This window comes from Lithobates pipiens, unplaced genomic scaffold, assembly GCF_037356315.1.
Source record: "Lithobates pipiens isolate NorthernLeopardFrog02 unplaced genomic scaffold, aLitPip1_a1.2 Scaffold_10, whole genome shotgun sequence".
NCBI classification, from domain to species: Eukaryota; Metazoa; Chordata; class Amphibia; order Anura; family Ranidae; genus Lithobates; species Lithobates pipiens.
In genome coordinates this window covers 81980316-82006092 of record NW_027507686.1, presented here as the reverse complement: position 1 = coordinate 82006092, position 25777 = coordinate 81980316, and positions in this window count along the sequence as shown.

Here is a 25777-nt window from a genome sequence, read left to right as displayed (position 1 = left end):
TATTTGGCAAGTACAGAATCACCGTATATATAAAATATTATGCAAAGTGGTTGGAAGGAAGCTTCAGAATGGCAAAGATGTTTTTATTACAAATTATGTGAGCAAATTGTAGTTCCTCGTTAATTTATATAATTATTGTTTAAAATATTTAGCCTAATCTAATGCCACGTACACATGACGGTCTTCCCGACTGACTTTCGGCAGAGTTCCAATGGACCTTCCGAACGAACAGACTTGTCCACACACGAACAGACTAATGCCTTGTACACACAGTCGGACATTCCGACCACAAAATCCGTGTATTTTTTCAGACGGATTGTGTCCTAAACTGGTGTTGCATACACACGGTCGGAAAGTTGTCGGAAAATCCCATCGTTCGGAACGTGATGACGTTCGTTCATTACGACGGGACTACGTTGAGGCTAGTAGCCAATAGCTTTGGTCTGGTACTTTGATCTGAGCACGCGTGGCACTTTGTCCGATCAGAATTCTCTACAAACGATCGGAAAAGGTCCGATCTGATTTTTTTGTGGGAAAATTTGAGATCCTGCTCTCAAATTTTTTCCGCCGGAATTTCCAACGGAAAAAGTCTTATAGACCCCACACATGATCGGATTTTCCGACAATATAATCCGATCGGACATTTTCCGTCAGAATTTCCAACCGTGTGTACAAGGCATAAGTCCGTTCAAAAGTCTGTTAGTTTTGAACGTGATGATGTAAGACGGGACTAAAAAAGGAAGTTCAATAGCCAGTAGCCAATAGCTTTCCTTGCGTCGTATTTGGTCCGTCGGACCAGCATACAGACGAACGGTTTTCCCGATAGGAATTGAATGCGTCGGCCAGATTTGAAATATGTTCTATTTCTAGGTCCATCAGATTTTTTATGTGAAAAACGATCGGATTAGTCCACACACGATCAGATTGTCCGACGGACTGATTCCATCAGACCTAGTCTGCCGGAAAGTCTAGTTGTGTAAACGCGGCATAAAATTGGCAGTTCACTGGTATAGTAATGTAATCATTTTTTTTTTTTTTAGCATGCATATAAAAAGATTTGTACAAATCCAGTTATAACTGCCTTCACACAGCTATTCCAGAATAACTAGAAACATACACATGTGGACACATGAACCGAGCCTCCTCCAGAACATCCTATTCTAAGTTTGCAGCTCACTTATCTGTCACCAGGCAGTGGTAGGAGCTTTTCATGCCAGCCCCTTTGACTTTCCTACAGTGGTGTGAAAAAGTGTTTGCCCCCTTCCTCATTTCCTGTTCCTTTGCATGTTTGTCACACTTAAGTGTTTCGGAACATCAAACCAATTTAAACAATAGTCAAGGACAACACAAGTAAACACAAAATGCAATTTGTAAATGAAGGTGTTTATTATTAAAGGTGAAAAAAAATCCAAACCATCATGGCCCTGTGTGAAAAAGTGATTGCCCCCCTTGTTAAAACATACTATAACTGTGGTTGTCCACACCTGAGTTCAATTTCTCTAGCCACACCCAGGCCTGATTATTGCCACACCTGTTCACAATCAAGGCATCACTTAAATAGGAGCTGCTTGACACAGTAAGGTCCACCAGAAGATCCTTAAAAGCTACACATCATGCCGAGACCCAAAGAAATTCAGGAACAATTGAGAAAGAAAGTAATTGAGATCTATCAGTCTGGAAAGGGTTATAAAGCCATTTCCAAAGCTTTGGGAATCCAGCGAACCACAGTGAGAGCCATTATCCACAAATGGCGAAGACATGGAACAGTGGTGAACCTTCCCAGGAGTGGCCGGCCGCCCAAAATGACCCCAAGAGCGCAGCGACGACTCATCCAAGAGGTCACAAAAGACCCCACAACAACGTCCAAGGAACTGCAGGCCTCACTTGCCTCAGTTAAGGTCAGCGTTCATGCCTCCACCATCAGGAAAAGACTGGGCAAAAATGGCCTGCATGGCAGAGTTCCAAGGAGAAAACCACTGCTGAGCAAAAAGAACATCAAAGCTCGTCTCAATTTTTCCACAACACATCTTGATGATCCCCAAGACTTTTGGGACAACATTCTGTGGACCGATGAGACAAAAGTGGAACTCTTTGGAAGATGTGTGTCCAAGTATATCTGGCGTAGAAGGAACACTGCATTTCATAAAAAGAACATTATACCAACAGTAAAATATGGTGGTGGTAGTGTGATGGTCTGGGGCTGTTTTGCTGCTTCAGGACCTGGAAGACTTGCTGTGATAAAAGGAACTATGAATTCTGCTGTCTACCAAGAGATCCTGAAGGAGAATGTCCGACCATCTGTTCGTGTACTCAAGCTGAAACGAACTTGGGTTCTGCAGCAGGACAATGATCCTAAACACACCAGCAAGTCCACCACCGAATGGCTGAAGAAAAACAAAATGAAGACTTTGGAGTGGCCTAGCCAAAGTCCTGACCTGAATCCTATTGAGATGTTGTGGTATGACCTTAAAAAGGCCGTTCATGCTCGAAAACCCTCTAATGTAACTGAATTAGGACAATTCTGCAAAGATGAGTGGGCCAAAATTCCTCCAGGACGCTGTAAAAGCCTCATTGCACGTTATCGCAAACGCTTGGTTGCAGTTGTTGCTGCTAAGGGTGGCCCAACCAGTTATTAGGTTTAGGGGGCAATCACTTTTTCACACAGGGCCATGATGGTTTGGATTTTTTTTTCACCTTTAATAATAAACACCTTCATTTACAAATTGCATTTTGTGTTTACTTGTGTTGTCCTTGACTATTGTTTAAATTGGTTTGATGTTCCGAAACACTTAAGTGTGACAAACATGCAAAGGAACAGGAAATGAGGAAGGGGGCAAACACTTTTTCACACCACTGTACGTCAGCAAGTAGGGCTCTCTGTCCCCCTTCAGTGAAATCACATCCAGATGTTGCGACTACCCCCCAAGGCTGGGAACCTGGGACAGATGTGGGAGGGGAGCTCTGCGGGAAAAGCTGAGAGACGGTACAGATGTAGAGCACAAAGCGTGTGAGGTCTGAAGTGCACAAAGTCAGCAGTGATGATTTAGAACTAGTACAATTTAAAACTAGAAAATGTTTGCAATTAAAAGAAAACAAAACATTAATTTGCTTTTTTGTTCAAATATCTGCTGCTGGAATTTTGCACCCAACAGCCTTTATTGATATTAACAGCGCAGAAGCTGAATATGAGGGATTAAAACCACCCACTTCCAGTTATGGATGGCCACAGACTAGCAGATGTCCTGTCCTGTCTGTCATTGAATGCATGACCGCATCACCACAATCTTCTCAACAAGCTAACCTGCGCCCTACCACCTAAAGTGGTATTAAACCCACAGCCAAAAATGTAATACATTGCAGCCTACCAGTCCTTAGATGCGGTGGTTGCATTTGTTTTATTTTTTAAGCTTTTTTCACTCTGATTTCCCCTGATGTTCTGACCTCCGACGTATGCAACTCACAGCAGGGTCCAGTGTGTCACTTTTCTCCATTTCAGGGACGAATCAGGGAGGAATTGTTGCCTGAATTCGCCCCTGAAATGGAGCCAAAGATAGACAGTGTTCCGGTGCCATCCGCTCCAAAATGGAGATATGTGAGCTGGCAGCATAGAGAGCCAGTCACAATCTCCTGTCGTGCAAATTGGGGAAACCTATATCAAATTCGCATAGGTGTGAACCCAGCTTTATGCCACGTACACGATCGTAATTCTCGTCAGAAAAAGCTCTGATGGTTTTCCTGCCGGAATTCCACTCAGACTGTCTTGCCTACACACGGTCACACCAAATTCCGACCGCCAAGAACGCGGTGACGTACAACACATATGACGGGACTAGAAAAAGGAAGTTCAATACCTAGTAGCCAATAGCTTCCATCTCTTAAGTTGAATCTGAGCATGCGTGAGTTTTTGCATACACACGTTCGGAATTTCGCCAAGTTTTTCCATCGGGAAAATTGAGAATATGCTATCAAATTTTTGCTGGCTAGAATTCGAGCCTAAACACGGTCGCGTTTTCCAATGAAAAGCTCTCATCTGTCTTTCGCTGGCTGAAATTCCGATTGTGTGTACGCGGTATTAGAGTGCCCCCACTCTGGATGAAGGAGCACAGAGGGCAGGGGAGGAGGGGAGTGTTAGATGTACTAGCAGATTTAAATACACTAACAAATTGAAGCCAAACTCTAGCTAATATTTTATAATCAGTTACAGCAAACCCTTTTGAGATAAGTGCTTTACATAATTAAACTAAAGCTGGCCAACTTAAGCACCTCTGACAGTGTTAAATAGTTTTTCTCATATCTGTAACTGATACATTCTGCTGGAGAGTTTGTTCTTTTGAAAATCAACAGACTTATGGAATGATAGATCACCAGGTGAAAAAAGAAAACAAATGCAACCACCACATCTAAAAATTGGTAAGCAGCAATAGTATAAATGTGCTTTTGGGGTTAATACTGCTTTAAACCATAGTATATTCCTATAAAGACTTATGCACATGGGTGTAATAAAATACTCATATCTACGCAGGATCTTGTTGGCAAAACAAAGTTCTGTGTAAAAAACACATGTAATGGGTCATAATATTCTATCATAGTCTATCATTTACACAAGCTTAGACATGCAACGTCTGTAAAATGTTCACATTTTATTTAAATGTGAAGACTAAGGCTGGGTTCACTCCTATGCGAATTGAATGCAGGTTTTACCGCATCCAATTCGCATAGCAGGAGAATGTGACCGGCTCTCTATGGTTCACATATCTCCGCAGCAGGTCCAGTGCATTTTGCAGGAAAAACCTGTGCCTTTTTTGGTCTGTTTCAGGTCTGAATTCAGACCAAAATTCAGGCTGAAATTGGACCTGAAATGATGAAGCAGCACGCACTGGACTCCTGCTGTGTGACGAATGCAGCGATAGTGTATGGCCTAAGGCTGGGATCACATCATTTAGAATTGAATACGTGTTTCCCCACATCCAATTTGCATAGCAGGAGATTGTAACCAGCTCTCTATGGAGCCGATTCAAACTTCTCCAGGACAGTTGCAGAGAAAATTGCACAGGAGTCCTGTGCATCTTCAGGTCCACTTCAGGTCCGATTTTAGCAAAAAATTCAGTTTGAAATCAGACCCGAATCAGTGATTGGGGATGCACCGGACCCCTGCTGTGAGCCACTCCACACAGCAGTGTGAACCCAGCCTAAAATTCTTCTTTCATTTGTCTAGCTATATCATTAGGCAGCAGTAGTTGATCTTCAGTTAAGTGACTTTGCCTAGTATAAGATGTCCTCATTTGTCTAGCTCAGTTTTCAATTGCAGTATATACACATGTGAATTTTGCAAAAATACTGACCGTAGATGCAGAATTTTCTACTTTACTGTTACGCAGTTGGTCGCACTATAGGAGTACTGAGCATGTAAGAGCTGTGTGCATGGACACATATTGTACAAGACTGCTGTCTTCAGATCCTTAATGAATAGATCTACAGTGCTCCTTCAGTGTTACCTACAACTCTGTTTCCTCCTCTCCATTGCCCCTTTCTGTGGGGGTTCCCCCAGGCTCTGTTCTTGGACCCCTTCTCTTCTCTATCTACACCTCCTCCCTTGGTCAGTTGATAACCACCCACGGCTTCCAATACCACTTACATGGCAACGACACCCAAATCTATCTGTCTACTCCTCACCTCACTCCTTCAGTCTCCTCTCGCATTACTAACTTACTAACTGCCATATCAGCATGGATGTCACACCACTTCCTTAAACTAAAGCCTCATTCACACGATCAGACTTTCCAATGGTAAATTCAAACGTGTGTATGCTCCATCGGACAATAGTTGTCGGACTTTCCGCGAACAAATGTTGGCTAGCAGGTTTTCAATTATTTTATTTTTTTTCGCTGACAAATGTAATGTGTGTTGTCGGATTTTCCAAGTGTGTGTACAAAAAGTCCAAAGTACAAACATGCATGATCGGAAGCAAGGACGAGCCAGAAGCAGTCGGTCTTGTAAACTAACATTTGTAATGGAGAATTAACATTCATGACGTGGCAAATATGAAATCTCAATATGCAGCGCACATTCTCTTCTTCTTTAATGGGATAATAATGAAGCTGCTTTGCTGGTGATACTGATGGAGTTATTGCAAACAAATTTTCAAAGCATTTTTTTTCTAGTGATATCAAGAATAATATTATTATGCTTTTATTTTTATTTTCATTTTTTTAAATAATGTCAAAGCAATAACTCCATGGCCAATAATAAATAACACATTATCCCCTACTCTTGCTACCTTCAGGCGATGCCTGAAACCTCATCTCTTCAGGAAAGCCTATCATGTCTCCAACTAATCTTTTACCAATTCCATCAGCTCAGCAGGGCCCTCTTAATCCTTTTGTATTTTATTGTATTATAACTGTATTGTCTCCCTTTTATATTGTAAAGTACTGCATAAATTGTTGGCGCTATATAAATGCTGTATAAGAATAATAATCTGACTGCAGTATCTTTTTACAATATACCTTTCACTAAACTCTTATTTTTAACGTGAACTGTAAGCCCTTGTACACATGGTCAGACATTCCGACAACCAAATCCGTCCAATTTTGTCCGTCGGATTTTGTCCGACGGATCTTGTCTGAAACTGTTGCATACACACGGTCGGAAAAAGTTGTCGGAAAATCCGATCTTTCAGAACGTGATGACGTAATTTCGTTGCGATGGGACTACGTTCACGCTAGTAGCCAATGGCTTTGATGTAGGAATTTGATCTGAGCATGCGTGGCACTTTGTCCGATCTGAATTCTCTACACATGATCGGAGTATGTCCGATCGGAGCAGTTTGTCGGAAAATATTTGGTCCGACGGATATTCAGACGGAAACAGTCCGATGCATACCACACACAGTTGGATTATCCGACAAAACGGTCCAATAGGACTCATTCCGACGGATTCTCCGACCGTGTGTACAAGGGCTTAGACAGGACAATTCGATTTGATGCCGGCTGGCTGGTAAGTTGAGCTGGGAATCTTTCTTTGTTTTTGTTTGACATGCATCGCCCATCCATGCGCTCAGTGCTGCTAAGACCAGTTATAGGTTGGGGTAGTTGCCGTTTGTTTGTACACGCAGTCGGACATTCCGACGGAAAATGTCCGATCGGACCGTGTTGTCGGATAATCCGACCATGTGTGGGCTCCATCAGCCTTTTTCCGTCGGAAAGTCAGATCAAAAAAGTTTGAGAGCTGAATATAACATTTTCCGACAACATGATCCGATCGGACTTTGTCCGATCGTTTGTAGAGAATTCCGATCGGACAAAATGCCACACATGCTCAAATCAAATTACGAGACCAAAGCTATTGGTAGCCTGAACGTAGTCCCGTCGTAATGAACAAATGTCATCACGACAAAATCCCTTTGAAAAAATCCGACGGATTTTGTGGTCGGAATGTCCGACCGTGTGTACAAGGGCTAACACAGATCAGCCCCTTGCTACAAAAGTATAATATTGCAGTTTGTTAGATGGGGAAGAGGAGTAAATGCTTCCCTTTGCTTGCAGTGCACCGAGGATATCTTATACTAGGCAAAGTCACTTAACTGAAGATCAAATACTGCTGCCTAATGATAAAATATAAAATAAAATGTCCTGCTGCTTTTGTAACATGTCAGGAATTCATGCAGACTTGCAAAGTTAATGAAAGGTCCACTTTAATCATCAGCTCACATTAAACTACATAGCATTTTTAAAAATATAAAATGATATAGCTATGTAAGCATTTACCTCCCAATTATATTAATATATCTGATCTAGAGACTTTTTTAGAGACCGTTTGGGTGATCATATATAGTGTGACTCAGTAGCATGTTGGTGGGATAGATTTAGCATTTTATGTCTTATGATTTATTAGCTTTTTCTTTTAAAGAGACATAAGATAAGTTATGTTGCCATCTCATTAAACAAAGTAATCCTATCCCATTGGTTCCTAATGTAAACAAATGGAAGCTTTTCTTCATGGCTGAAATTCTTTACCCCTTCACTCATGGTGTTATTCATCTCTGCATTATGTCCGACTACACAGCGTCCTTTCTATGACCCTGTGCCAAAACATACATATCACACTTTCACAAAGTAGTTGAATATCAATGCAGAAATAACTGTCTTCTCAAACCTTTTATAGAATAAAAGAAATAAGAAAACTATGATAAAAAATGTCATTGTAAAAAATAGATAAAAATATCAGCTACTTATGAATTAAATATTTATTATATTTATATCCCCTTTGTTCATATTAAAGCCAGACTCAGGACCAATTGTAACACAAGGTAATGTAAAAAATATAAAAAGCAGCTTAGGCTGCCATACTCGCCTTCAATCTGTGTCTGTATCCTGCAGTACTAACTCTTGACCACAAGATGTCCCCAGTCTTCCAGGCTGGATGATGTCAGGCATCATTCAACCCAGAAAACTGAAGCTTGATACTATGAGTGAGCGGCGTCATGGGACCTTTGGGGGGCATCACCCCTTCTTGTATAATCAGAGGACTGAGAAGAGGTGAAGAAGAAGAGTATTCAGCATGTAACATGACTGTTTGCCATCATATAGGAAACATATTTTATAATATGACAAAATTATTAATAATTTGCCCATGATTATTCTTTAACTCTAATACAAATTTCTTTAAACTTTTTTGTAGAACTACAAACCTCAGCTGTCCTATAAGGTTTCAGTTCAGGAGAATCTCTGGGACTTTTTCAATTCAATAGGCATACAGGGTTAAAGTGATTGTAAAGTCTCTTTTTTTTTTCCAATAAAAATAATAAACAAGTTATACTTACCTGCTCTGTTGCAGTGGATTTGCACAGAGCAGTCCAGATCCTTCTCTTCTTGGGTCCCTCTTCTGTGATCCTGGCCCCTCCCTCCTATCTAGTGCCCCCACATTCAGCAGCTTGCTATGGGGGCACCCGAGCCGAGTCACAGCTCCATGTGTCCATTCAGCCCCGCCCCCTCTCTCGTCTGATTGGCTGACTGACATTGATTGCAGCAGGCTGGTGCTAAATATTTTGGGGGGGAGGCAAATGAATGTGGGGAGATGGACAGGAAGGCGGCGATTGCGACAAGCACAGTAGCAGATGGAAGGCAGCACCCCAACCCCCCGCATTAGATGGACGAGAAAGTGGTCCTAAGACTCCCTGGCTAATTGGGTCTCAGGACCCGCTTCTTGATTGGCCAGGAGGAGAATCAGGAAGACAATAGTTACATACCGTATATACTCGAGTATAGGCCGACCCGAATATAAGCCGAGGCCCCCAATTTACCCCCAAAAAAACTGGCAAACTTATTGACTCGTGTATAAGCCGAGGGTGAGACATGCCTGTCCATCCCTGTGTGTGTGTCCGTCCCTGTGTGTCCGTCCATCCCTGTGTGTGTGTCCGTCCCTGTGTGTCCGTCCATCCCTGTGTGTCCGTCCATCCCTGTGTGTGTGTGTGTCCATCCATCCATCCATCCCTGTGTGTGTGTGTGTCCATCCATCCATCCATCCCTGTGTGTGTGTGTGTCCATCCATCCATCCATCCCTGTGTGTGTGTGTCTCCATCCATCCATCCATCCCTGTGTGTGTGTGTCTCCATCCATCCATCCCTGTGTGTGTGTGTGTGTGTGTGTGTGTGTGTGTGTGTGTGTGTGTGTCCAGCCTACCTGTGTCCCAAGCCTCCGTCCCGTGCCTTGCCTCCTTGCCTCCGTCCCGTGCCGTGCCTTGCCTCCTTGCCTCCGTCCCGTGTCGTGCCTTGCCTCCGTCCCGTCCCGTGCCGTGCCTTGCCTCCGTCCCGTCCCGTGCCTTGCCAGGATCGCCGCTCTTCGTCGGCGCCTCGGCGGCCATACTACAATTCGAAAGCCGCGCCTCCGCCTCCGCCTCCGCCTGTGATAGGCGGAACACTGAATTTCCCAGCAGCCTGTGTTCCGCCTATCACGGACATCGTCTCATCCTCGTCCGTAGTACGAGGATGAGACGATGTCCGTGATAGGCGGAACACAGGCTGCTGGGAAATTCAGTGTTCCGCCTATCACAGGCGGAGGCGGAGGCGGAGGCGCGGCTTTCAAATTGTAGTATGTCCGCCGTCTGTCTGCTCGATACGCTGATCGAGCAGTCAGACGGCGATGACTCGAGTATAAGCCGAGGGGGGCACTTTCAGCCTCAAAAAAGAGGCTGAAAATCTCGGCTTATACTCGAGTATATACGGTAGTTACATAGTAGGTGAGGTTTAAAAAAGACACAAGTCCATCAAGTCCAACCTATGTATGTGATTATATGTCAGTATTACATTGTATATCCTTGTATGTTGCGGTTGTTCAGGTGCTTATCTAATAGTTTTTTTTAAACTATCGATGCTCCCCGCTGAGACCACCAATAGCAAATATTAATTCACACAACAGTACTCTGGGTCCCAGGCCCAACCTTTTTTTAAGCCAACTAAAACCTCAGACTCTAATCATGTGCTTAAAAAAAAAAACATTGGAATCCATGCGTCCAGCGTCCTGCATGTAGATTAGGGGCCAGGCGCATTGTTTAGGAGGACGGCCGCCCCTTATGGATGGGCCGCCACTAGGGTCAGGTAAGTATTAGGGGGTGCTGAGGTGGCTGCTGCACACAGAAGGCTTTTTACCTTCTGCCTTTACAAATCCTTTAATTTCAGTTTGTAGCAGAAGTAACATTTGTAGCAGAGGGCAGTAAATATACACTGCTAAGATATAGTGAATGCTTCTTACTGCACAGAGTGGGGTCTCTGAATAGATATCCTGAGGTCTGACCTCGGCCCTACTATATTGGAAACTTCAAAGTTTCGTTTTTATTAATAGCTTCCTTATTGGGGCCCCTTCTTACATTGGGCAATCCTCTGGGACTGTGACATTATAATGGGCGGGGACATCACCCAGCGATGTCCCTATATAGTCGCCGCACGCCGCGTCCCTGTCATTGCGGCCAGAGAGAGTGTCGAGTCAACATCTCAAGAAGAGAAGAACAGAAGACCGGGCCACTGCCAGTAAAAGAGCTGAAAGAAGGAGCGGAGGCCCAGCAAGGAGAACCTAAGAGGGGGACAAGACCCCCGAAGTCGGAAGAAGACCCCCGGACGGCGGCGGCGACGAAGAAGAAAGCCGGGATCCTCTGCTAGTAAAAGAGCTAGCAAAAGAGCAGAAGATAGCGGAGGAGTCCGGCGAGAAGACCCCCCAAGACAGAAGAAGACCCCTGGAGCTGTGCAATAAATTATTTTTAACCCTTGTGTGTTGTGGTTTATTTAAATTTTTTTCACAGGTGAATGGGTAGGGGTACATTGTACCCCATACTCATTCACGTAGGGTGGGGGGCCGGTATCCGGGGGCCCACTTATTAAAGGGGGCTCCCAGATTCCGATAAGCCCCCCGCCTGCAGACCCCGACAACCAACGGCCAGGGTTGTCGGGAAGAAGTTCTTGTCCTCATCAACATGGCGACAAGGTGCTTTGGGGTGGGGGGGGGGGGCGCGCATTATGCCACGTACACACGATCGTAATTCTCGTCGGAAATAGCTCTGATGGTTTTCCCAACGGAATTCCGATGGAATTCGGCTCAAGCTGTCTTGCCTACACACAGTCACATCAAATTCCTATCATTTATAACGCGGTGACGTACAACACGTACGACGGGAATAGAAAAAGGAAGTTCAATAGCCAGTAGCCAATAGCTTCTGTCTCGTAGTTGAATCTGAGCATGTGTGATTTTTGGCGTGTCGGAATTGCATACACATGATCGGAATTACCGATAGAAAGTTTTTCCGTCTGGAAAATTGAGAAAAAAATTTTGCCTAGCGGAAATTTGGACAGCTAAATTCCGATGGAGCATACACACGAAAAGCTCTCATCGGTCTTTTTCTGGCCGGAATTCCGATCGTGTGTATGCGCCATTACAGCTAAGAACCCTCTACACAGTTTAACCGGTTCTGACCGGTGCACACTGATGTACGTCGGCAGAATGGCACGGAGAGGCAAATGGGCGTACAGGTACATCCCTTTAAATTTGTGACCGGGCCATCACACACGCCGGCCAAGACCTCTGTGAGTCGGGTCGCGGGTACCGCGGACTTGATTGCCGCGGGGTTACCCGCGATTGCCTCATGCCGAAGAAGAACGGGGAGATGCTAATGTAAACAAGCATCTCCCCATTCTGCCTAGTGACAGTGTCACTGTTCTCTGCTCCCTGTGATCGGGAGCAGAGACCAGTGACATGTCACACATAGCCACGCCCCCCACAGTTATAAACATGCCCCTAGGACACACTTAACCCTTACCCTGCCCCCTAGTGGTTAACCCTTTCACTGCCAGTGTCATTTACACAGGAATCAGTGCATTTGTATAGCACTGATTTCTGTATAAATGACAATGGTCCCAAAAATGTGTTAAAAATGTCCAACGTGTCCACCATAATGTCGCAGTCACAATAAACATACATTACTAGTAGGGATGAGCCAAACACCCCCCCCCCCCCCCCGGTTCGGTTCGCACCAGAACTTTCGAACGGACCCCAAATTCGTACGAACGTTAGAACCCCATTGAAGTCTATGGGACTCGAACGTTCAAAATTAAAAGTGCTAATTTTAACGGCTAATATGCAAGATACTGTCCTAAAAAGGGTTTGAGGACCTGGCTCCTGCCCCAGGGGACATAGGTCAATGCCTAAAATGTTTTTAAAAATGGCCGTTTTGGCGGGAGCACTGATTTTAATGACGATTAAAGTGAAAAAAAAGTGAAATATTCCTTTAAATATGGTGCCTGGGGGGTGTCTGTAGGATGCCTGTGAAGTGCCACGTGTTTCCCGTGTTTAGAACAGTCCCTGCACAAAATGACATTTAACGGAAATAACACAATTTAAAACTGCTTGCGGTTTTAATGTTATATCTGGTTCCTGCAATATGGTTGAAAATCATTGAGAAAAATGGCATGGGTAGCCCTCCCTGCCCATTACCAGCCTATTTGGGTCTTGTACGCATATTAAGGGGAACCCTGTACCCATATTTAAAAAAGGAAATGCGTGTGGCCCCCAGGCCCTATATACTCAGAACAGCAGCATACAGGCGGTGCAAACAAGACAGGGGCTGTGTAGGTTTGTTGTGTTAAGTTGAATCTGTTTGTAATTTTCAACTGGTACATTTTTAAAGTGTAGCTCCAGTCAAAAAAACTATTTTTAAGCTTTTTGGAAAACATAGGGAAGGGTTATCACCCCTGTATAATTTGTTTTGTCGTCCATCTTTTTTCATCTCACTTGCTGTTGTCTCCTTCCGTTTGCAAGTAGGAGATGTTTGTAAGTTGGATGTTTGAAAGTAGGGGCCTGCCCTATATGCTCTGCAGAAATGGCGGAACAAGGTGTTGGTTTTGCCACAACATTGTAAGCCCTCAAAGTGACTCTTGGTGGGCGCTGGAGCGCCCTGCTGTGAACGATTATATCAAGAATTGTAATTACATGCCATTGTTGAACAGTGGTAGAAAAATTGACCTTTGGTGGTTGTGGTGCTGGTGCCACAACACTATAAGTCCTCACCGTTACTCTGGGTGGGCACAGGAAGGGGCCCTCCTGTGAAATATTATATCAAGAATTGTAATTACATGTCCCTGTTAAACAGGGGCAGAAAAATTTGGCCTTGGGCACTGGTGCTGGTGCCACCACACTGCAACCTCTGCCATATACTCTAGTTTTATTGTAGGAATTAGCCCTGCTGCAAAGCATTGCATCAAAAATTGTACTTAAACGCCCCTGTTAAACAGGGGCAGAAAAATTGGGCCTTAGGCACTGGTGCTGGTGCCACGACACTGCAACCTCTCCCATATACTCTTGTTTGATTGCAGGAATTAGCCCTGCTGCAAAGCATTGCATCAAAAATTGTACTTAAACGCCCCTGTTAAACAGGGACAGAAAAATTGGGCTGATGGCATCACCCAGAACTAGAAATGTTCTTCCAACATATCAGCGGAGGATGAAGAGGATAGACAATCAACATAACAGGACAGTCACTCAGCATCAGCATAGGCAGTCTTGAAGGGATGTGATATTTCCCCAAAAAATATTCTGTTACATCAGCTTCAGGTGCTTGGTAGCTGTGGGTGATCCAAGACTGATTCATCTTGATGAAGGTCAGTCGATCAATTGATTTGGTGGGCAGGCGCATCCTGTGATCGGTAACAAAGCCACCAGCAGCACTGAAGGTGCGTTCCGAAAGAACGCTGGATGCAGGACAGGCCAGTAGCTCAATTGCATACTGTGCAAGCTCTGGCCAGTGATCCATCCTCAAGACCCAGTAAGCCAGAGGATTTTCGGTGGGAAAGGTGTCCAAGTCTGACCTTGCCCCTAGGTATTCCTGCACCATGTAAATCAGACGCTGACGATGGGTGCTGGAACCGATCATACCTTGGGGCTGCGGACTAAAAAATTGTCTGAAAGCATCAGTCAGACGGCCACCTTCTCCACCGCTCCTTCTGACCGATGCCTCAGCAACACGTTGTCCATGACCAGGAGTTTGTAACCTCCCAGTCTCTGGGAACGCATTGCACAGACCTTTCTGCAAGGCCTCCCGGAGATGTCTCATCCTCTGCTCCCTCTGCGATGGCAAGATAAGGTCGGCAACCTTACCCTTGTACCGTGGATCAAGGAGAGTGGCCAGTCAGTAATGGTCCCTCTCCTTGATCCGAAGAATACGAGGATCCTTCCGCAGGCTTTGCAGGATCAGGGAGGCCATGCAGCGTAGGTTAGCTGAGGCATTCGGTCCGGAGTCCTCTGGGTCACTAAGGACAACATGATCCGCAGCTACCTCCTCCCAGCCACGTACAAGTACGTGTTTCTTGGGACTGTAAATCATCCCTACAAGACTGCTGCTGCTGATGGTGAGTGCCAGCCTCCACCTCCATGCTGACACAATCATCCTCCTCCTCCTCTTCCTCCTCCTCATCCTCTTCCTGTGTGATGGGTGGCACAGTAGGAACACTGTCTGGATAAAGGGGGCCTTGAGAGGCAAGGAAGTCCTCCTCTTCCTGCCTCTGTTCTGCCTCAAGTGCCCTGTCCATTATTCCATGCAGCGTATGCTCCAAGAGGTGGACAAGAGGTACAGTGTCACTAATGCATGCACTGTCACTGCTCACCATCCTTGTGGCCTCCTCAAACGGTGACAGGACAGTGCATGCATCCCTGATCATGCCCCACTGGCGTGGTGAGAAAAAACCGAGCTCCCTTGACCCTGTCCTGGTGCCGTAGTCGCACAGGTACTCATTGATGGCCCTCTGCTGCATGTGCAGCCGCTGCAGCATGGCCAACGTTGAGTTCCATCTGGTGGGCATGTCACATATAAGGCGGTTCTTGGGCAGGTTCAACTCCTTTTGGAGCTCAGCCAGCCGAGCACAGGCATTAAATGATCGGCGGAAATGCACACAGACTTTCCTGGCCTGCTTCAGGACATCCTGTAAGCCGGGGTACCTGCCCAAGAACCGCTGCATCACCAGGTTAAGGACGTGAGCTACACAGGGCACATGGGTCAGTTGTCCCTGTCGGAGGGCGGAGAGGAGGTTGGTGCCATTGTCACAAACCACCATTCCTGGCTTAAGCTGGCGTGGCGTCAACCACCTCTTGGCCTGCCCCTGCAGAGCTGACAAAACATTCGCCCCAGTGTGGCTCCTGTCCCCTAAACAAACCAGCGCAAGCACGGCATGGCATCGTTTTGCCTGCGTACTTGCGTAGCCCCTGGAACGCCTACGAAGCACCGCTGGTTCTGAGGACAGAGCACTGGAAGAGGCCATGGAGGAAGAAGAAGAGGAGGGGGTGGAGGAGAGAGGTGTGTCACAACCAATAGTAGCATTTTGGAGGCGTGGTGGCGGAACAACCTCCAACACTACTGCACCTTGTCCTGCATCCTTCCCAGCTGCCAGAAGAGTGACCCAATGGGCCGTGAAAGACAGGTATCGTCCCTGTCCATGCCTGCTGGACCATGAGTCAGCGGTAATATGCACCTTACCGCTGACCGCCCTGTCCAGCGAGGCAAGGACATTGCCTTCCACATGCCGGTAGAGAGCCGGAATCGCCTTCCGTGAGAAAAAGTGGCATTTGGGGACCTGCCACTGAGGAACCGCACATTGTACAAACTCACGGAAGGGGGCCGAGTCTACCAACTGAAAAGGCAGCAGTTGAAGTGCTAGCAATTTAGCCAAGCTAGCATTCAACCGCTGGGCATGTGGATGGCTGGGAGTGAACTTCTTTCGCCGGTCCAGCAGCTGGGGCAGGGACATTTGCCTGCTATAATCGGACGTGGGTGTACCGCTAGCAGAGTTCCCGGAAGCACTTGGCTGTGACACACCTAATTCTACACCTTCATTCCTCTCAGAGCAGGTTTCAGAGAGGACTGAAGGTCTAGTGGGGTTGGAGATGCCAGCTGATGAGGAGCAAGGAGAGGTCCGCTTTGTTCTTTGGTGTGGGTCTTTGAGGTACGCTTGCCAACGAGCTGCATGGCAGGTCAACATATGTCTGGTCAAGCATGTGGTGCCCAAGCGGCTGATGTTTTGGCCACGCGAGATACGCTTGAGACATATGTTGCAAATAGCAGCGGTACGATCTGATGCACTCGTCTCAAAAAAGGCCCACACCAAAGAACTTTTAGAATAACGCGCAGAGGCAGCGCCCTGCACAGGCGGAGCTCTGCGGTGGGATTCAGTCGGTGTGCTGCCCCTAAGCTGGCCCCCGGAGGGCATCCTGCCTCGTTGGACATATGCCTCCTCCTCCTCCTCCTCCTCTCTCCTTCCAGGCACCCACGTGGAGTCAGTGCCCTCATCATCCCCTCCCTCTTCATCGCTGTAGCAAACCTGGCAGTATGCTGCAGCTTGTGGAACATGACTGCCAGATTGCTGTCCTTCTTGAGCATCCCGTCTCTCTGCGCTCACGCTACTGCCTTCCTCTAGCTGAGTGTCATCATCAGAGCCCACAAAACACTGGGCATCCTCCTGGAGCATGTACCCAACACTGTGCTCAAAGAGTTCAGGAGACTCCTCAGGAGGACGTGGTGGGTCTAGGGAAGGAGTCACTGATGATGACATTGAGAGGAGGGAAGACGATGCGTTGGCAGCTTCTTTGCTAGTACCCTGAGACTGGGTGAGAGAGGATGAGGAGGATGAAGAGGGCTTGGTCATCCACTCTACCAAGTCGTTGGCATGTTGCGGCTCAACATGTCCAGCTGCCGAAAAGAAGGACAAGCGTGTCCCATGACCACGTGCTGATGACAATGCACCGCATCCAGCACTGTTGTCTCTAGACACAGAGCCTGCTTGCCCTCTTTTATCGGCTCGCGCCTGTCTGCCTCTCCTTGCTGGCCTTCCAGACATGGTAATGGCCTGAAGGGAGTTGGGTAAAAAAGCAGTTGGGTAGTGTATATTGTGCTAGAGGCACACAACACCCACTAACTCCTGCAGATGCCTTTATTATAGAACACCAGAGATAAAGGGGTATATACAGATGTATACTGTGCTGTGCTGGAGGCACACACAACTTCCAATAACTCCTGCAGATGGCAAGTGGTCTCAAATAGAGAAGAGCTATGTAGGTGGATATAGCAGTATGTACTGGGTACAGAGAACGCAGACAGCACGCACAAGCTCCTAACACTACTGACTGCAAGCTCTATTATAAAAGATAGATCACTATTATAAAGGTGAGATGAATATAGCGGTGTATACTGCGGTCAGGGTACGCAGACAACAACCACTACACAACAGCAAGATCGAAAATCGTCTGAAAACGATCGGTGTGTACTGTGTTGAAGGTACACAGAACACCCACTGCTTCAGACGCCAACACACTACACAAGGCTGCCGCGCTGGCGGCCTTATATAGTGTGGGGCGTGCACTACACAGCCTGAGCTATGATTGGCCACAGGCATCCTGCCTGTGGCCAATCATGGCTCTCCTCGCTGCTGGCGCTGCGATTGGCCAAGCATGCGGGGTCACAGCAGTGCATCGCAGTGCATTGTGGGTTGTGAGCGCCACACGAATTTGGCGCAAACGGACCAAAATGTTCGGACTTCGCCGAACGGACGAACAGCCGATGTTCGAGTCGAACGTATGTTCGACTCGAACACGAAGCTCATCCCTAATTACTAGTAAAAAAAAAATTATTAATAAAAATGCCATAAAACTATCCTCTATTTGTAAACGCTATAACTTTTGCGCAAACCAATCAATATACACTTATTGAGATTTTTTTTTTTTTTACACATTTAAAAAAAAACATACATACATTTTTTTTATATATTTTTGGGGGATATTTATTATAGCAAAATATAAAAAAGACTGCGTTTTTTTCAAAATTGTCGCTCTTTTTTTGTTTATAGCACAAAAAATAAAAACCGCAGGGGTGATCAAATACCACCAAAAGAAAAAGCTCTATTTGTAGGGAAAAAATTATGTCAATTTTGTTGGGGAGCAACGCCGCACGACCGTGCAATTATCAGTTAAAGCGACGCAAATCGCAAAATGTGCTCTGGTCAGAAAGGAGGTAAAATCTTTTCCGGGGCTGAAGCTAAGGTTAAGGTTAAACCGCTTTTCTTCTAGTTTTAGTGAATGGCCACGTGTCTTATTAAATTCCCTTTTGCAAAAAAGTTCTATCCCTATTGTGGGGTCACCAGTATGGTATTTGTACATTGAAATCATATCCCCTCTCAAGAGTCTCTTCTCCAGAGAGAACAAGTTCAGTGCTCCTAACCTTCCCTCATAACTAATGTCCTCCAGTCCCTTTATTAGTTTTGTTGCCCTTCTGTGGACTCTCTCCAGTTTCAGCACATCTTTCCTGAGGACTGGTGCCCAGCACTGGACAGCATACTCTAGGTGCGGCCGAACCAGAGTCTTGTAGAGTGGGAGAATTATTGTTTTATCTCTGGAATTGATCCCCTTTTTAATGCATGCCAATATTCTGTTTGCTTTGCTTGCAGCAGCTTGGCATTGCATGCCATTGCTGTGCCTATTATCTACTAGGACCTCCAGGTCCTTTTCCATCCTAGATTATTAAAGCTAATAGGCAGTACTGAATTCAAAATTATATTTAAAGTGATACTAAAGTACAATGTTTGATTGCCAATATCCCTTCTATTTCTGAACAAAAGGTCACGTGCATAGGTGTGAATAGCCTATTAAATTAAGGTGTGCATCTCAAAGCTCAAATACATATATGCGTGTTCATGTGTATTTATACTGACGGTGTCAATAGAGCAGTAAACAGTGTCAGTAGGACAGTGATTGGTGTCAGTAGGGCAGTGGATGGTGTCAGTAGTTTTTTTGTTTTGTTTTTTTATTTTTATTTTTTTATTAGATTTTTACACATTTTTTAGGAGCCCTGTTGGACTTTGGTGAAATATCAGGAAAAATTTGCCGCCTCAACCTCCACAACATCTCCAAAATACACCCCTTCCTAACAAATGTCACCATAAAGCTTCTAATCCACTCCCTCGTCATCTCTCACCTTGACTACTGCAACTCCCTCCTCATTGGCTTACCTCCAAATAAGCTATCCCTGCTTCAGTCCATCATGAACGCTGCTGCCAGGCTCATCCAACTCACAAACCGCTCAGAGTCTGCTATACCCCTCTGCCAATCCCTCCATTGGCTGCCACTCAACCATTGAAAATAAATTCAAGATACTAACAATAACTTACAAAGCCATCCACAACCTGGTCCCAGCTACATCACTAACCTAATCTCAAGATAACAACCTAATCATTCTCTTTGCTCCTCCCAAGACCTCCTGCTCTCTACCTCCCTTGTTACCTCATCCCATTCTCCCCTTCAGGACTTCTCCAGAGCCTCTCCCATCCACTGGAATGCTCTACCCCAATCTGTCTGACTTTCTCCTACTTTGTCCAGACGATCCCTGAAAACTCATTTCTTCAGAGAAGCCTATCTGGCCCCCACCTAACAACTGTACGTTTATTTTCTCCATCAGCACATCCCCCACAGTTATTACCTCTTGAATCTTTTGGCTTTCCCTCTAAGCCCTTGCACACACGGTCCGAGATTCCGTCGGAATGTTTCCTATCGGACCGTTTTGTCAGATATTCCGACTGTGTGTGGTCTGCATCGGACATTCTGACGGACCAACTTTTCCAACTTGCCGGTAAAATTTTCAGACAAAATGCTCCGATCGGACATACTCCGATCATGTGTAGCCTACTCCGACGGACAAAGTGCCACGCATGCTCAGATCAAATTCCTAGACCAAAGCTATTGGCTACTAGCCTGAACGTAGTCCCGTCTTAACGAAATAACGTCATCATGTTATGTACAATCGGATTTTCCGACAACTTAGTCCGACCGTGTGTATGCAACATCACTTCCGGACCTCTTCCGGAATTAATCAGTCGGAATTACTCCGACAGATTTGGTTGTCGGAATCTCCGACCGTGTGTACAAGGGCTTAGATTGTAAGCTTTAATGTGCAGGGCCCTCTGATTCCTACTGTATTAAAGTGTATTGTATTTTTACTGTCTACCCTTATGTTGTAAAAAGCTGAGTAAGCTGTTGGCACTATATAAATCCTGTATAACAATTATAATAATCTACAGAAAATGAACACTCTAAAAGCAAATTGAATATGCACCCAATGTAATATAGCACATATTGACAGTTTATAATGACTTGGGTTAAATGACACTTTAACCACTTGCTTACTGGGCACTTAAACCCCCCTCCTGTCCAGATCAATTTTCAGCTTTCAGCGCTGCCGCCTTTTCAATGACAATTGTGCGGTCATTTAACACTGTACACAATTTTTTTCCCACAATTAGAGCTTTCTTTTGGTGGTATTTAATTACCTCTGTAGTTTTTATTTTTTGTTAAAAAAAATAAAAAAGACAGAATTAAAAAAAAAAAATATATATATATATATATATATATATATATATATATATATATATATATATATATTTTATATTTTGTTATAAAATTTTGCAAACAGGTAATTTTTATCCTTCATTAATGTACGCTGGTGAGGCTGTACTGATGGGCACCGATAGGCTGCAATGATGGGCACTGATGGGCACCAATGGCCTGCACTGATTGGCACTGATAAGGCAGTACTGGTGGGCACTGATAGGCGGCACTGGTGGGCATTGATAGGCACCACTGGTGTGCACTGAGAGGTGCACTGAAGGGCATTGATAGGTGGCACTGTTGGGCACTGAGAAGTGGCACTAATAGGTGCACTGATAGGTGGCAGTGATGGGCACTAATGGGTGGTAGCGATGGGCACTGATGGGTGGCAATAATGGGCACTGGTAGGTTACATTGATAGGCAGCACTGCTAGGTGGCACTGATGAGGCACTGATTGGCACTACTGGTGGGCATTGATAGGTGGCACTCATGGGCATTGATAGGTGGCACTCATGGACATTGATAGGTGGCACTGGTGGGCACTGTGGGCACTGGAAGGTGGCAATGGCAGGGGGTACTGATTGGCACAGATGAAGGTACTGATGGACGTCCTCTTCAGGACCGATGTCCCTTACACACACCTTGCCAGTGAGCGGCTTTTTTTTCTCCTTCCGCTGTCCTTTGTGAGGAGAAAAAATAAAAGAGTAACGAGCTTTTGTTTACACACATGATCATCTGTCATTTGTTGACAGCTGATCATGTGGTAATACTCGGATCTGTGATCACCCGAGTCATGGTGATCACAGGGCATGCGGGGAGCGCGCAAAGGGGAGGACGTCATATGACGGCCTCCCAGAAATTCAGGTCCGCGCTGTAGCCGTCATTCGGCTATAGCGCGGACGTCATGAGGTTAAAGAAGTCCTGTAGTGATCAGATTTAACAACTACTGTATCCAAAAGGCACAGAAGAACTTTCACACCTAACTGTTAAAAGCAAAACCCTTTATTAGATATTTATTAAAAACATGACAGTCAAGCTTAGATAAACAATGGTCTAACAACAAAGTAGAATATATACATAGGACTGTATACAGTGGACTTTTTTCAGTGATTTCTGTTCATTCAGCATTAGGGACATTACATTTAGGATTACCATGTTGTCACTCTATGTACTGGACTCTTTTTTTATCTTTTTTGCATACAAACAATTGGCTAAAGCTGGCCTTCATAGATAGAAAATAGTTCAAAAGATCTGTCAGACGACAGCCATCATTGTATCAAATTGTTTTCCACATTATACGTTAACAACATAAACGGTACATTTTTTGTCGAACAATGATCAATGCACATGTGCTGTACGTTTCTTTGAACTGTTTACGATAGATTTCCCTACTAATGTTTATAAAATTGTTTGATTACGCAGAAAAATTACGACATGATGGATCTTTCTTTTGCCATAAAACTTTGCATTTCTGTATCCAACGAATTGTATTGTAACTGTACTGTTTGCCCTCATGTTGCAAAAGTGCTACTCAAACTGCTAGCGATATATAAATCCTGTATAATAATACTAATAATAATAATTTCAAGAATCAAAATGCGCCAACTAACCTTTCTAAAGTCGAACAATCGGGCTTATCGAATGCTTTTTCTAACAATTTTGTATCCATCTATAGCCAGCCTAAAAAACCTCCAATGAGTAGAAGACATCAGGAAACTGAGTGCCTGTTGTCACACACACTACTAGATGCATTCCAATAGGTTTAAAACAGTGAAATGTAAATATTGGTTTATGTTAAAGAGTCAGTCCACCCAAATGTTTATATTTTTGTCATAGATACAACCTGGTATACTGAGTCAGCTCCTGGCTTTTTTTTATATCCTGGTTATTCCAAAAGTGATATCTCCTTATTATAATTACCCACATTTCCTGTAGCATTCTCTATAAATATAAAACAAATAAATCCACAGGGAGCGTGGGACCTATTTATAGCAACCAGATTAGATTTGTTATCAATAGAACCAGGAGTGATATAAAAATGTCAGGTAATAAAAGTATCAAACATCCACCAAACATTGAAACAGACTTGCTATCTTATAAGACAGAGAAACGTAAATTGTGCCTAAGCAATAACCTAAATGAGTTACATTTTGTCCTCAGTTTGTTCTAAAAAAAAACTGTGCATACAGCCTTATAGCTGTATATCTGCAGTTTGAAATCTAAAGCACTACTGTCTCTGGCTGCTAGTTTCACAAGATTTCGAGTAAGATGTTGGTGATAACATTATTGTTCTCCTTGCTGGAGAGAAGGTTGTACCTGATGACCTGCAGTGAAAGAACCTCTATGATTCTGCTTCATTCATTTCCTGGATCTGTGCCCCTGGTTCTTGATCATTTCACTAGTCATGGGCTGACAGAGAAACCATTCTTACTTGGGGGAAAAAAAACCTGCCTCTGCTAAGATGGCCTCCCCACAAAGAAACACAGTGCAGATCAAGGCATGGTAAATCAGTAATGGGAAAATGATCAGCTGCAGGGAGCCTATAGGCAATACTGGTGATTAGTCATTTGCCCTCTGCCTTCCTTTTAGGTATAGTTTCTAAAGTTCAGTTCACTTTCAAGGCAATACCTGTGCAAAATGACCATCCCTGCCAGCCCATCCCCACTCACATTATTCTGCAATGTATTTAAAAAATAAAAAAGGCTTCTAAAACAGTCTCTTGGGAATGCTGACTGGTGATCCAGCACTGCAGTTCAGGCCTATCACCAGTGTTGGTCATCTTACTTTAAAAAAGTCTTTAGTTAAGTTACAAATGACTTCTCCCAAAAAGTAATTGTGTTAGTGACTCGGTTACTACATTGAAAAGTAATTAGTTCCTCAGCAAAGTAACTGTGGCAGGGGTGGCAGTGGTGGTACTTTAGGGGGTGGCAGTGGTGGTACTTGAGGGGTGGCAGCGGTGGTACTTGAGAGGTGGCAGCAGTGGTACTTTGGGGGGGTGGCAGTGGTGGTGGTGTACTTGGGGGGTGGCAGTGGTGGTGGTGTACAGTCCTTGGGGGGGTGGCAGCTGTGGTGTACTTTGGAGAGGTGGCAGGCAGTGGTGGTACTTGAGGGGGTGGCAGCGGTGGTGGTGCGATCCTCTCCCAGCACCACCTCTGCCTCTTACTGATCCCATCCCCACCATATCCCTCCCATCACCTCTGTTGTAGAAGTGATGGTGGGTGGGTAGGGATGGGATCAGTAAGAAGCACAGGTGGTGGAGGACTTGGGATGGACCGATTGCACTGCAATTCGAAACGTCAGGCAGTCACTTACTTGAATGCCTCCAGGGATGCCTTTCCTCATGGGGAGAGAGTGATACCCTCCCCTTCACTCGATTGGTGTCAGCTGGTCAGCTGACTTCATTTTTCAGTGTACGTCCCGCCTCCCTACATTCTCTCTCTCTGGATAGGCGGGGTGGGATGGGATGGTCCAGACAGTCTCTCTGAGTCTCAGCCTCTTCTCAGCGGGCGAAAGCCCCCCTCCAAGCGGTGGAAGGAACGGCCAGGCAGCGCGGCCACGGCGGGCCTCCTGGACAGTAGAGGTAATTGCGGTAACGCCGCCCAAGTAATGGGAACTGAATTACCACAAGGGGAAGAGTAATCAGTTAGATTACTCGTTACCCTCTAAAGTAACTGCATTTTAACTGAGTTACTTACATCACTGCCTATCACCAACAGATCTTGTTGCCACCCCTTATCGCATTGTCATCATTCCACTACAATCTTCTTGAACCTAAGACCCTGTCACTTGACAGCCATTGGGAAGTGTCCCCATCACTCGAACAGCAGCAGAATCACCCCAAAATCACCCCAAAATGGACCTTCCTACTCTACAGAAGATAAAAGACTTGGGATCCAAGGCGTTACATGATCCTGGACTCAGGTAAGTATTTAGGCATGTAATATAGGGGGTAAGGTAAACACTAGTGGGAGGAGAACCCTGGCAGCAGATAAACTTTAAAGTGGAACTTCACCCCAAAAGTGAGGTTCTAATTATCCTACTTCACCCCCTCCTTCTCCACTTTTAGAACTTTTGTTTGTTTGGGAGGGGGTACCTAGGTTTGTCAGGTACCCACTCCCACTTACACTGAAGTCGCTTAGGTGATCCCAGCAGACGTTAGAATTTGTAGTTGCTGACTTTTATGATTTTTTTCAACAATGACTGAAGAGTCTCTTTAAAGTGGAGGTCCACCCTAAAGTGGAGCTTCCGCTCATTGGAACCCTCCCCCCCTCCGGCGCCACAATTGGCACCTTTCAGGGGGGAGGGGGGTGCAGGTACCTGTACAGTACAGGTATCTGCACCCACTTCCGGCATAGATATCTGCAGAATCTACGCCCCTTTCCGCAGAATCTACGCCCCTTTCCACAGGTCCCCCGCTGTCTGCTGGGAAACACACAGATCCCAGAGACAGCGGGGACCATCCTTATTGCGCAGCGTGACTCGCGCATACGCAGTAGGGAACCGGGAAATGAAGCCGCAAGGCTCCACTTCCTGATTCCCATACCCAAGATGGCGGCGGCAGCACCCGAGAGACGATTGAGAGATCGGCTTAGGGTGCCGACATCGCGGGCACGCTGGGCGGGTAAGTGTCCTTATTTTAAAAGTCAGCAGTTGCAGTATTTGTAGCTACTGGCTTTTAAAAAAAAAAAAAACGGCGGAACTCCCGCTTTAAGGTAGGACTATGTTTTTATGCACCATTATAAAAGGTTTCCAATGTTTGTCTATAATTGTCTATAATAGATAACAAAAAAATTCGGAAACACTGTGAGACAAGTGGATATGCATTATCTTATAGTTACATAGCTACATAGTTACATCGTTAGTAAGGTTGAATAAA